General features: G+C 46.2%; 1 protein-coding gene across 1 annotated transcript in view; it reads left to right on the top strand.

Moving 5' to 3' along the window:
- Positions 1-7,777: 7,777 nt before the first annotated feature.
- The window catches only part of TSPAN14 (tetraspanin 14), a 42,627-nt gene continuing 35,777 nt past the window's right edge, over positions 7,778-14,627 (top strand). The window contains exon 1 of the mRNA XM_028729226.2: positions 7,778-7,977. The gene's annotated coding sequence lies outside the window, so the exon portion shown is untranslated. The remainder of the gene's footprint in view (positions 7,978-14,627) is intronic.

Below are 14,627 nucleotides of genomic sequence, written 5' to 3'. Positions count from 1 at the left end.
GCACCATAAAAAGATAATAAAAAGAACATGCCTTGTTTCTTCGCTCCTCATGACCCTAACTGGTTGCCCCAATTTCCTGTGCAACACCTTTGGGGCAAAAAGGACTCGTGTGGATTTGGCACATGAGGGCAAGTGTATAAAATTGTGCTGAAATTCTATTTATTTTTTACTCTACACACACAAACGAGTGTCATCCCTCCACCTCCCCCATGTCGGTCCTCATTTGTGTTTACTCTGCCACAGTGCATAGGTCACTTTCCTCATTGTTATTCTGCAGCAGTCTCAATAACCAGTTGGAAAGTGCATCTTATCCCAAAGATAATTAAATACACTGCCTTCCAACCACAACAAATACAGATTCCAGGGAGAACTTACATTCTCTGTTTGTCAACTGAGGAAAGATGTGTTTGTCTTAGATAATTTAGACTGCTTCTCCCTTCCTTGCCACATAGCATTCCTTTTCAAAAATAAACCAGCACTGATCTATTAAACCACATACTCATTTTTTGGGGGGGAGGGGACACGGCTGTTGCAAGCATTAACGGGAGATGCACATGCTCACAGCCCTACAGCCCCCTCACACATTCTTTCCACATGGGAACAGGTTTCTGGCCCACTTATTTAATGCATATATGTACAATGGGACTCCAATGGTAGCTGTTTTTTGAAGGTGCAAGGAGTCTTAGGATGGGATGAATTGTACTGCAGAACTGGCAAGGCGGTTATTAAATGTTCAGAAAAAGTCAGAGGCCCAAGGCAGTATAAGTTCCTCAACTACGTTTATTAAAAATTGTCAGTAACAATGGCTCACTCACGAAAACAAAACCCGAACTCACAGGACTACTCAATAAAAGCCCCAACATTGACAGTTGAAAGTGCATGCGCTTACTTGTCATTAGAACATTCGTCTACCAACGCTTATACGATCACCATATTTTTCGCCCTATAGGACGCACCGTCCCATAAGGCGCACCTAGTTTTTTGGGGGGGAAATAAAGGGGGGAAAAATATTTCCCCCCCAGACGCAGGGCTGGGGAAGCCCGAGCTTCCCCCGACCCCAGCCCCCAAACAGGCAGCTCTCTGCAAGCCGTGGGAGCCCAGCGCCGGCTCCCGCTGCTTGTGGAGAGGTCCGCGAAACCTGGACGCGCTGAGCTCAGCGCGCCCAGGCTTTAGCATGCAGGCAACTCTCCGCAAGCCGCGGCCGCCGGGCTCCCGTGGCTTGCGGAGAGCTGCGCGAAGCCTGGAGAGCGAGAGGGGTCGGTGCGCACATATTTTGTGGGGGGGCCGCTTCAAGCGGCCCCGGGCACTGGCAACCCACGGTACGCCACTGGAGGAAAGAGAGAGGAGGAGATCGCGAGATTTAGAAAAACTAGACAGCTTCCCAATTCGAATGTGCTACAAGTATGCGGTGCTTATGCTCAACAGCACAGGAGCATCCCCACCCCCATCCCAAGCCATGTTGAGATCCTACACCTCTGTTGTAGGTACTTGAGTATCAGAACTCCACGCAGGATGTGTTAATTGGGAGCAACATAGTTTTAACAGTGTTCAGTTAAGAACCGTATCCCTTGAACAGCCTATTATGCACCCAGAGACTGCAATCCTCCTTGGCTGTTAGAGACTGTCTGTGCATATTGATGCTTGTTCTGGACTTTTCCGGGGGGGGGGAAGGAGGGGATTATAGATTGTCTGGTTTAAGTGATGAACAGAGGTTATGCGTTTGGCCACAAAAGTAGAACCCTTAGGATGACTGATCCTGCCAGAAGCAGAAGTGCATGGTGGGAAGGAAGATTCCTTCCCTGTCTATAAGGAACCAGTGGTGAAGCTGCATGCTCCGGGGGCGGAGAGCAGGTAGGGGCGTGGCATGCGTGTATCCCAGGGGGCTTGACACGCTGCCCACGGGGGTGTGGCGCATGTCCCGCAGGGGCGTCGCGCACGGCGTGGTGGTGGAGTGCGTGGCGCGTGTCCAGAGGGCAGCTGTGATGGTACCCCCCTCCCCGATGGTGCCGGGGGCAATGCGCTCCCCCCGCCCCCCCTTTCCTTCACTAGTATAAGGAACAACATTGGATGTTGGAGAGTTTTGGAAGGAAATAACAATAGGAAGAAAGCTTAGGAGGAAATGGTACTAAGGCTGCAAGATCACCGGGTTCTCAAATGCTGCAATCAGACGTCAAGGGAGACTCTCTTCAAGCTGACCCAGCAGTTGCTATGACACAGCTGGTCCCTTCTATAATAGGAAGGACTTACCTGAGGCACAGACTCCAGATGGGACATCATCTTCCTATTAGTGTGCTATTTAAAAAAAGAAAAGAGAGAGAGAGAGAGAAAAGTTCCCATTACAGGTGTATAATTCCCCTTTCCTGCTTCCCTCCTGGTGCAAAAATACCTGTGAAGAGTGTTAAACGGTTTCTGATTCTTATATTGCAAGAATGTGAATTAGCAAGAAGGCAAAATCTGATAAACATTTTTTTCCCATGGATAAGGGAACATCTTAGCTGTTTTGCAGGTTGGAATTTTGGGATATGGTGATTCACAGTGTAATTGTGTGCCTGTTGCTTGGAGGTAAATCCAGGCAACTGCCATAGGAGTGCAGCCTTAGGCTGCAATCCTAACCTTGCTTACCTGGGAGAAAGCCCCACTTCTCAGTAGTCCTGGTTAGAATTGTGCTGTGAATCATCTATAGCTATACTAAAGAAACCAGAAAAAAGGACTGAAAGTCATGAAAGTGGTGACGGGAAATATTAAGCTGAAGACATATTATTTTACCTGAATCATTTATTGGAAGAGTCAAAATATTGATCTGATTAGTAAAATTGTGAAAAGCCCCATTTCGATTTTTTTGTTTCTTCTTTGAACTAATATAACCAACCGGCAGCCTAATATTTTATAGTAATGGCAGTTATGTTACAACAGCGACCTCTGCTGGCTACCTACACATGTTTTTATCTGCAATATTCTGCTACTGCAGGGTGAAATTAATGCTGGCTGGTGACATTTTGATTTTGTAGGGCTGCAATTTGTAACTTCGCTGTACAGCACTTCATTAAGAAAGTGTGCCATTCCACACGTGCAGAGTGCCAGGGTCTCCTTACTAAAATACATCAATTATCATGTGCACATCGATGGGCAGGAAAGAGCTTCCATGTAAGAGGGTCCGAAAATGCTTTTCAGACAAGACTGATTCTATCTCTTTTTAGAAATTAAGCCATGCCACATGACATACATTTCTGAATTCATATACTATTTATACATAAACAACAATTGCCAAAAACACACACCCTTGAACACAAAAAGGTCATAAAATGTGAGGAACACTTGCTTCTAGTTGCATGCGGTTTTCCTCCCCCGAAACACCAATCTAACTTTTCATTATCCAAAAACACCTTCCCCTTCTCAATTAAAAGCACAAAGTATTCCAACCAATAGACAAAAAATGAGGGTATATCAGAGCCTAGCAGAACACACTTGCAATTCAGGGATCAGTCCTGAAAAAAACGTGATTGTCACTGTTCATGTGTAGAGTACATCGCGCCAGTGAATTATCACAATCGGCCTATGTTATGCCTAGATTTAAGGATTGTATCTTCCAGGCCAGGCTTGGGGAAGGATGGGGAGTCAAATCAGTGTGATATCCAGACAGGCTTAGATCAAAAACTTTTAGCCTGCAAGATGTACATCTTGTGATGTTCAAACTCCAGAAAGGATGGTTGCATATAGATTTTTCACTCAAAAAATTCAGATACATATTCTCTCTCTCTTTCTCTCTCTACTTGGCATAGCTGTCAAGTGTCCCTTATTTGAAGGGACAGACCCTTATTCCAGCACCATGTCCCGTTGCTGTCCCTTATTGATGGATGTCCCTTAAATTTCAAAGGAAGCAGCTCCTCTCCCTCCCTCCCTGCCGGAGGAGGGAGGCTCCAATTGTGTTGCTTGGCTGTGTTTTTCACCCAATAAGAAGTCTAAGAACGACTGGGGGGGTGGAGCTTGCATGCCTTGTGTGTGGCTAGTTAATGCAAGCTGAGGAGGTTTTTGAATGCTGGACGCCATTTTGTTGCACGTGCTGCTGCAAACTTTGCAGTACAAAGCCAGGCCGGGGAGCCATCTTAAGTTGAGGCTGCATAGGCCTTGTGGTGCATGTGATTCAGATTCTATTCAGTTGAACCTCTGGTTACAAAGTTGGTTGGACAGTGTTCTTGAAGCTACCAGCATGAGTTTGACCAGACTGCAGGAGGACAGGAAGACTGGAGTGCCTGGAACAGGTGAGGCTGCAGGTCCCTTATTTTGGCTGCTGGTCCCTTATTTTCAAATCTGTAAATTGACAGCTATGCTACTTGGAGATGCCAAGGATTGACTCTGCATGCAGCCACAAGCTCCCACAAGGACCCCACCCTGCAGCCACACGCTCTCTGTCACCAGGTCAGTGCAGGGTTCGTGCCCTTGCGCTTCCAGTCTGTGGTCAGTGAAATAAGAACTGGGGCAGCACCAGCTGTGTGGGAGCCAAGTGATAAGCAGAAAAGGGTGCAGCAGACAGGAAAAGATTGCCTCATTCTAGTCCAGACATGCCTGCTTCTCTGGTCAGGACCAGCTGCAAGTCACGAAGACAGGAAGGGCCCTGCTGAGTCAGATCGAAGGTGCCCACATTCTGCCAGCAACAGCAGCCAGCTATAAATGACTCCAGAAAGCTTGCAAAGACAGGCCAGTGAGATGCCTCAAACTCCAATGGGGCCTTGAATTTAGACACTTGTTAATTTTTTGGCATTTGATAAGTCTCACAACTTCTTTTCATGCTTATTCAGATTTAGGGCAGTGCGAATGACCCCCCCCCCCCCGGTGCTGAGCTGAGGGGGAACAAAATAACAGCAGCAGCAACGACAACATTAATAATACAACACCTATATGTATACAGGTGCCTTCTGATAAAAAAGCAACTGTACCAAAATGAATTATTGCGAAAATAAGACGTATTTGGGGTGCGGCACCAAAGGTTGTCCTCGCTCAGGGCGCCATATTACCCAAGCCCCCACCTGGGTTATCAGAGCAAAATGTGACATACTCTCAGCTTAGAGCACAAGTTAAAGCAAATGAGGAACTGATTTGGTAAAAGCAGTGCTTTTTTTTCTAAAAAAAATGTTTAGGGGTACTCTCCTTTTGACTCAAGAAAATCACCACTTTACAGTTCAAATCGGGGGAAATAAATACAGTAAATGGACAAAAATACAAAGATTCACAAAATGTTTAGGGGTATGCGGACCCCTGCGTTCCCCTGGAAAGAAAGCACTGGGTAAAAGACATGGTTTTTGTTAACCAGTATAGATTTTGTCATATCAGACTTAAAAACTTTAATAATAACTAGAGGCCACCGCCCCTGCTTGTGCTGCTCACTAATTCACCACTTGCCACACCACTCCCCCCAATCCCTATCCACTCACAGCCCCTTCAAGCTCCCCATATTCTCACAGCTCTTCTGTGTCCCACCCCCCCAGTTTATTCAAACCCCTGCTCTTGTTTAAAACCACCATTTTGAAACTTGCCTTCTCTTTTGCTTCTCTTGCCCATGCTGACTTCATGAAAATCCAAGATTGCGCTGAGACAAATGTTCCGATGCATGGTGACAGCCTTAACTTTTTATGTATATAGGAGGAAATATAGCTATTAGACCATGGTGAAGACATGCTCTCAGATCAGCTGATTTTATCATAAACAAACCACTCGCTCTCTTTTTGGCACCTTATTTTGTTTCAGTGTGCTGTCATTTTTAAATTTAAATCATGGCTGGGCATGCAAAAGCTGGAAGTGGCCTGGGCTTTTCTGGACCCTTGAGAAGGGCAAACAGGGAATTAATGTGACAGCTCTATCCCCTGTTCTCTGCCCTCAACACAGGTATTCAGTGATATGCTGCCTCTTGGCCTGTGAGTTCCCATGGCTCATAGTTATGGACTGAGTTATTCTATAGGAATGTCTTTAATTGCATCCATATGCAATACTCGCTTGACGTTCCCAACCTCACCTAAAGTTGCTGGGAACTGAATCTGGGACCTTCTGCATGCAAACCTACCTCGCTGGGTTGTTGTGAGGATAAAAAGAAGGGGAGAATGATGAGTGGCACCCTGAGCTCTTTGAGGGTGGGATAAAGGTAAAGGTACCCCTGCCCGTACGGGCCAGTCTTGCCAGACTCTAGGGTTGTGCGCCCATCTCACTCTATAGGCCGGGGGCCAGCGCTGTCCGGAGACACTTCCGGGTCATGTGGCCAGTGTGACAAGCTGCATCTTGTGAGCCAGCGCAGCACACGGAACGCCGTTTACCTTCCTGCTGGTAAGCGGTCCCTATTTATCTACTTGCACCCGAGGGTGCTTTTGAACTGCTAGGTTGGCAGGCGCTGGGACTGAACGACGGGAGCGCACCCCGCCACGGGGATTCGAACCGCCGACCATGCGATCGACAAGTCCTAGGCGCTGAGGTTTTTACCCACAGCGCCACCCACGTCCCTGCGGGTGGGATAGAGATGCATTAAGGCAGAGTCCACCACCTTCAAAGGGAGTCTGTTCCACAGTCAGAAAGTTCTTCCTGAAGCTTAGTCAGAATCCCCTTTCTTGTAACTTGGATCCATTGGTTTGGGTGCTAATCTCCAGAGCAGGAGAAAACATGGTTGCGCCATCTTCCATGTGACAGGCCTTTAGATACAGTGGTACCTCTGGTTATGTACTTAATTCGTTCCGGAGGTCTGTTCTTAACCTGAAACTGTTCTTAACCTGAAGCACCACTTTAGCTAATGGGGCCTCCCGCTGCTGCCGTGCGATTTCTGTTCTCATCTTGAAGCAAAGTTCTTAACCCGAGGTATTATTTCTGGGTTAGCGGAGTCTGTAACCTGAAGCATATGTAACCCGAGGTACCACTGTATTTGAAGATAGCTGTCATATCTCCTCTCAGCCACTCTTTTCCAGCATGACTTACCCAGCTCCTTCAACCATTCCTCATAAGGCTTTGTTTCCAGATCCTTGATCATCTTGGTCGCTCCCCTCTGCACACATCCCAACTAGTCAATATCCTTATTAAATTGTGCCACCAGGAACTGGGCACAGAGAGGACTTAGAAATCTCTGACCCTGCCAGACGATGATACTCTTAGCTCAACCTTTGTCAACCTTGGCTCCCCAGATGTTATGGGACTACAACTCTCATCAACCCTAGCAAGCAGGGGGACCAGTGGTCAGGGATGAAGGGACTTGTAGTCCTACAAAACCTAGCCCCCCAAGGTTGAGCTAATAATGCCTGGCCAAGCATTTGTTTATACACCCCCACCATAGAAACTAACTCCTAGGGGTCGAGGGGTCTTTGCACCCCAAAAAAATATTTAATGGGGTTCCTCCCTCCCCAGTTGACGAACATTGCCAATCAAATAGTATGAATATGCAGCATCATGTGATCGATTATGCTGGGCGGGGCTTACCTGCCCCCTCAATATTTTATTCAAATTGGCACCCCTGACCCCCCATCTCTGCAGAACGAGGGACGCACGACGCCTTGCTCTCAGGGCGCTTCTCCGCGCAAGGCTGCGACCAGCCTCTCCGAAACGCGGCGCGGCTCGACGGATGTTATGCCGCGCGCAGGAAGGGAGAGGGAGCTCGCTGTCCCCAGCCTCGCACTTCCCTTTTACTAGGGAAGGGAGGGAAAGAGAGAGAGAGAAAGAAAGGAAAGAAACGCCGGTGGGGGAGGGCGCGCCGGGTTGTAAAACAGGCGTGGCCAGGCGAGCTTTGCGCATGAGATTTCCTGTCCTGCCCAAGAACAGAGGCAGCGCGCAACGAGGGCAGCCCCGACGCCCACCTCGCTCCTCTCCAAGCTCGCTTTCCTTGGGCGGCGTTTAGGCGGACTCATGGAACGCTTAAAGCACGAAAGGAGCTGAATTTGTCTCTTCCTCGAAGGCACTTCGGGGTTCTCCCCCCACAACTTGGTGGAAACTTGCCAGGCTCCCTGCTACTTGGTAAGTTTGGTTTCCTGTGCGCTCCTGAGCTTCGCGCTCGCCTCCGCTGCCCGACCCGGTTGTTGTTGCTAGAACTTTAACTGCTGGTTTTCTCTCTCGACCCTGTTGTCTTTCGCTTTGTTGTTCTCCGCTCCAAGCCTCCTCTTGCGCGAGCCTTGCCCACTGGGATCGAGTTGCTCACAGAACGTGGACAAATATATATATTTACATATATCCCCCCTTTGGTGAGCTGCAGGGCCTTTCAGGAAACGGGGAGGGCTTTCAGAAGGCCCATAGCAAGTTCAGCTTGGGCAGAGAGTTTTCCGCTTTCGACTTACGAAAACAACCAAAACCAGAATTTTGTGTATTGTTGCATCGGTTTTGGGAGGTGGGTTGTTTCTCTTCCCCACCTTTATTTAATTCGAAAAAACAAAGCATCTAAAAACAATCGGCCCCTTAGTTTCACATGGCTGCTCCTGTTATTAAAAACAAGACTGAAACTCAAGGGTTGATGAACAAAGTGCTTTTCCTGTTGAACGTACACATCTTTTCCCTGACATATTAATAAACTATCCTATTTATCAGGGGTTTGTTTCTTTCATTCTCCATTGGGGAAGGCAGATGTGTGTGTGTGTGTGTTTTTAAAGTTTCCCTCCTTTGAAATATTTAAATTGGCAGACTAGGGGAAGAGGAGCTTTAACTTGTTTTGAGAGGTATTCCCCCTCCTCCCATGAAAACTGAATTCAGTTCTGCTGAACCTTTTCCTGAGAGCAATTTCCTGGCTTCCCATTGAGTGTTTGCGTAGCTCATTTGACAGGAAAATTATGACTTATTTGCCACACCCTGTCTCATCCCTTTGGCTTTCTGAACTACTTAGTTGCTTGTTTTCAGGTGAAAAGTTTAGATAAGCGACACTATGTTTTTTCCTGATAAAACTAGTAGTAAACTAACAGTATACTAGTATACTAGTGGTGAGACATTTTGCATCCGATAAATGGGGGTTCATAGAATCATATAATTGTAGACTTGGAAAGAGTCATTTAGTCCCCTGGAAAGCAGGAATCTCAAAATGTGGTCCTCCACTCAGTTTGAAACCGCACTGCTTAGCTTTGCAAATGTGCTAACATTTTTGTTGTTGTTCATAGGCTGATGGAAACTTAGTAGGCTCAAAACTAAACCATCCAGCTGAATAGCTCCTACTGCTGAATTTATTATCTGCCTTCAGCTAACTGCATGCCGGCCCTACTGTTAGGCAGGGTGGTTTACATTGGGAGGATGGAAAGAAAAGGTGTGCGTTTCATGTGACCTGCCCTCCTGTGCAGTAGAGGATGCTGCCCTGCTGTCCCTGGTGAAGGAAGAATTGGCTACTAGGCTGGTTAGCTTCTTGGGCCCTGTCTGAACTTTACATTTAAAGCAGGGTCATATCACTTTAACAGACATGGGTTCACCCAATGAATGGGGGAGTGTAGTTTGTTAAAGGTGCTGAGAGTTGCCCCTATTCCCTTTAAAGAGCTACAATTTGCAGAGTTCCCTGGGAAGAGGGATTCAGTGTTAAACCACTCTTCGAGTTGTAACTCTCTTGAGGGGATTAAAGGTAAAGGTAAAGGTACCCCTGCCCGTACGGGCCAGTCTTGCCAGACTCTAGGGTTGTGCGCTCATCTCACTCTATAGGCCGGGAGCCAGTGCTGTCCACAGACACTTCCGGGTCACGTGGCCAGCGTGACATCGCTGCTCTGGCAAGCCAGCGCAGCACACGGAACACCGTTTACCTTCCCGCTAGTAAGCGGTCCCTATTTATCTACTTGCACCCGAAGGTGCTTTCGAACTGCTAGGTTGGCAGGCGCTGGGACTGAACGACAGGAGCGCACCCCGCCGCAGGGATTCGAACCGCCGACCTTTCGATCGGCAAGTCCTAGGTGCTGAGGCTTTAACCCACAGCGCCACCTGCGTCCCTAGCGCCACCTGCGTCCCTCTTGAGGGGATTAGGGACTTATAAAGGGAAACTTGCAGACTTACAGGGAATAACTTCTTGCACAGAGAAAGCTATCTTCTTCCACATTGTGCTCACTCAGTTTTGTTGTTCTGTGGATACACTGGGTCCTTGGAAAAGGTACCCTTTCTGGACAGGGTATCCTTGGGAGACCGGAAAATGGGACTGTGGGTCACCTGAATTTCTTGGTAAATGATAAAACCTCGCAACTCTTGGGAGTGGCCCTGCCTGTGGATTTGCTAGGCAAGGCAAAGTCTCATCTGGTACTGATATGCTGATGCTTCAGACACAACCACTCCCTGCCTTGTACTTCCCATTGAGTCACCAAGCATTCCAGCTACTTCACAGTTAGCAGCTCTGATTTTAAATTCCTCTTGTTAGTTGGCAGACTAAATTTATTTCTGAATAAAAACAGAGCCTATTTCCTTGAACAGGGGTGAAACATTGTAGGTGTGGAGTGGTACTATCAGAGCCATAGAATTACAGAGTTGGATGAGAGCCTGAGGATCATCTCATCCAACCTGAATATGCAGCTGTCCCATACAGGGATCACACCTTCAATCTGTGGTGGCATGGAAGGAGGACCTGTTGTAGTTCTAGACCTGGAAGCTAGCCAAGGGCCAAATCCTGTATTGGTGTAATGACAGGAGCACCACTGAAGATGGGTTCCCTGCAGCAATCCTCATTTTCCTCGCTTACACTGAATCTTTACATCCATGCGCCAAGCTCTTAGCAGTTGATGTGGAGAGGACATTGAGACCTGAAGTCAAGCGAATGACTGCACATTTGTGGGGTCCCAGTGCCATAGGATGGTCACACAGTGAACACTGCTTTTTGTTCAGTAACCAATTCCTCACAGATAGTGCCATAGGGGAGAGCCAGAGAGTGGTTTCCATAATCTGTCACTGTTCCGCAAATGGTGGCTTTCAGTTGGGTGACAAAGTTCAAGGCTATGCCTCTTAGCTCTGTTTCCACAGCACGATGGGATTGTGTGGAAAGTACTTGTAAATTTTGCTATCATGCACAATTTTTAGCCTGCTGGCTATTATGTTTATGGTCTATATGGTCTGGAACCTGCATACCTTTGGGATTTTCTTATCTCTCGTACGTCTTTCTGCTTCTAAGACAATCAGAGGAGGCCTTGTTGAGAGTGTGTCACATGGAAAACACCCAAGAGGGGGCTATTGTGATGCAACTAAATCTAGGAATGCTTAGATTAACCATTGTTTGTTGTTACATCCCAACCAGGAAACTGTGGTTACTAGGATCACAACAAGTCAGGATCTTAAACTCCAAATAGTTAGAGGGTTAGTCAGCCAAGATATGTGCACCTGAACCAAGCTAATGAATATTGGCTTCCTCTTATTGAGAGTGTGCTTCTTGATGACTTTGGGATCAAAATGTGTGGGTCATTCAAATGTGTGAGACAGAGTGAGCATTTGATACACCAGCTTTTGTTTTGTGTTTCTCAGCACTGCAAAAATGACTGCAGGCAAGTACTCGGTGTCTTGAGCAGGGCTGTAGCTAAGGGGTGGTGAGATGGGCCCCCACCAGCGGCGCAGGTGATTGGGGGGGGGCCTTCCACAAAATCGGCTTAAAAATATGTCCATAAATATAAATATTGATTATTGCCTAATAAGAAATGGTTTTAAATAGAGGGTGTTGAATGGATGGAGGGCAGGGGTTTGAGGAGAGGCGGAAAGAAGAGCTAATTTGTCCGTGGCTAGGGGTGCAACCTGGATGGTTCTGCTATGGGTGCAAAATCACCTAGCTACGGTTCTGGCCTTGAGAAAAAGAAGCTACTGGCATTACTGAAGGATATTTTTCTGATAGGCAGTGTGTAGTGGGGAAGGGTATGATCGAAAGGTCTCGTACAGAAGCTGCTACTTGAAAGCATATGATATTAAAATAATAATTCTTCAGAACTTTTAAATATGATCCCACTTAAGATCTCTTAGTGAACTGTTTGCTCACGATTCCTCTCCAAATCCTCACCTTCTCCATCAGTGGCTTTTAAATGTGGCTTAGCATTGGATCTGCAATGACATTAACTAGGGTTCATGCTAAGCTGGGTTTGCAAACCCAGATTTAACACCAAGAGTTTAAATGAGTTAAGAGACTAATGGTAACCAAGATTCCCCCTGGTTAGTGCAGATGCAGAATAACACTAAACAGTGGCTTATAGTGGACAAAAAGAGGGAGATCTGTGCCTTGTAGAAGAGGCGGGAAGGGGTGTCTGCTCCCTATTTCATAACCAGTGTTAAGAGGTTGGTAACACCAAGTCTTTTCCTGGCCAGAGATATGGTGACCAGTTCTAGTAAGATGCAAAAAAAGATGTCTAAATGGAAACCACCTTTACAAATTGTTTTGTTTCTTCAGGTGAATGAGCAGTAGGCAGTGCAAACTATTGATCAGTTTGCATATATTTACATTTGCCCACTACCTAGTCTTTGAAGTTCAGTTTCAAACAAATATGGCGGGTTGTGTGGGAGAAGCCTTTTTAAAACCACACCACCACCACCACCACCAAAGTTGTTGAATGTCTGCAAGAAGTGTTAACATCTTGATCTCCTGGTGGAGCTTTGCCATTGCTTCCAGAGGAAACAAAAAGGCTAACGGCTTCCTTAAAAGACTGGCACATTTATTACAGCACGAGTTACTTCTGGATTTTGGACTGAAGATGGTGACCCAGAACTGCTCTGTCTCTGTCACGGCAACGTTCTCGTGAAACAGCTTCCTGAAGGGAGTCTGCCAAACATTGTCTTTGGGGATGCTTATGAAAACAACCAGGGTGGGTTTTGTTTTGTTTTGTTACAGTTCTGCATGCAAAACACTTCTTGAAATTCTTTAGCCTTTTTATTGCGGCCAGAGAATTTGGGACGCTGTTACACTGAATTTCATCAGGGAGAAGCAGTTGAATCCAACAGTTCCTCAGCAGTATCAATAGTACAGCTCCTCCTTTTTTCCATTTTTTGGGAGGTGGGGAGCTGCTTTAGCAGCAAGTTTGGACAACAAGACCTCCATTTTGCATTCTTCAGCATTGTACGGCATCGTAGAGGAAAAATAGGGGCTGTCACCCAAAATGGTGGAGAATATTCAGCAAAAAAATCTGCAAAGTGGACTTTTTCTGGAGTGAGGGGGTGGGATCTCTCTTGTCTTCTGAGAAATTTTTGGCTTGGATCTAGTTCTTTGTAATGGACTGACCCCCCCCCAACTGTTTCATGGATATTTTATTTGATTATAGAATGACTGTTTTTGAGAGTTCTTTTTTGAACAATCTCCCATATATATATATTTTCCTTTTTCTTCAGGGTTTTAAGGATCAATAATGAATTTGCAAGCTTAGTTTAAAGAAGGTGGCCAGATGGTCGCCTTATTTATTGGGAGACGCTAGCAAAGGAAGGGACAGAGGAAGCTGGATTTACTTCTGTGGCTATAATGAAAAGATACAAGAATGAGGAAATAGGAGAATAGCTTCCACAAAGAATGTCCGCCTCTTTCCCTCAGCAACCTCAAAAAACTGTGTTTATACTTCATTTCTTTCTGCTATTTATAAGCTTTCCTTTTCTGTCGAGCCTTCAGAGCGTCTGTCACATTTGTATCCTGTCCTTTGCGCTGGACAATAGAAAAGGTACTAAAAAGACACAAACAACTAAAATCCTCAAGTAAAATCCCACGCAAAGACACTGCTAAATAGAAATGTGGGTTTTCTGGAAGAGTTTGGAACGCTTAATGAATCTGGAAGAATTCTCAGTGCCCTAAATCACTAGAAATCTGATTTAGCACATTCAAGTGACATCACATTTAATAAAAATGAACAACAACAATAATGTAGGTTTTTTAATTTAAAATTTGTATAAGTTTCTGAAATGATTTTCAAGAAGGCAAAAGTGGTTGAAATGAATTACCGGTATATGATTGCAGGGGAGGAAAGTCAATAAAGTGCATACAGGCAGTGTTAGAAATTAGCCAGGCGCATTTTGCAACTAATGCGGGTCCAATTGCGACCACGTAGAGATCTCTGGATGCCAGGGTAGCGCCTGGGGAAAACAAAATGAGAAGGATAGGACATATTTTCCTGAAGCTTCTGTTTTATTCTGGATTGGCTTGCTTGATGTTTTGATATGTTGTAAACCACTTTGAGATTTGTACTTTAAAATATAAAGCAGTATATAAATGAAAATAATGATAATAATAATAATAAATTCAGTTACAAAAAAAAAGGCCACACAAATGCACCTAGACATCCCATTGTGGCGATCACAACCTAGGTTTAAGGTGCCATTTTGCAATTATATTATATATATGAGTTTCTAACTCTGGCTGCAGTCCTAAAGATGACTTAAGGGCAGGTTGGGAAGCCATAGAATGTAGGTATATAGGGACCACCAGGCAGGAAAGCCCATCAGTTGGAGAGCACTTATGCCACCAGAAGCCACCTGAACACTCGGTTGGCATAGGTAGGCCGCCACCAGTACATTTTGCCAGTAGCATGTGGGGTGGGAAGGGATGTGTCAGAGGCAGCCAAGGATTTACAGCACCTTAAAGGTAAAGGGACCCCTGACCGTTAGGCCCAGTCGTGGCCGACTCTGGGGTTGCGATGCTCATTTTGCTTTATTGGCCGAGGGAGCCCGCGTACAGCTTCCGGGTCACGTGGCCAGCATGACTAAGCCGCTTCTGG

The sequence above is a fragment of the Podarcis muralis genome, chromosome 6 (assembly GCF_964188315.1).
Source record: "Podarcis muralis chromosome 6, rPodMur119.hap1.1, whole genome shotgun sequence".
Classification (NCBI taxonomy): domain Eukaryota; kingdom Metazoa; phylum Chordata; class Lepidosauria; order Squamata; family Lacertidae; genus Podarcis; species Podarcis muralis.
This window is presented reverse-complemented; position numbering and strand designations above follow the sequence as displayed.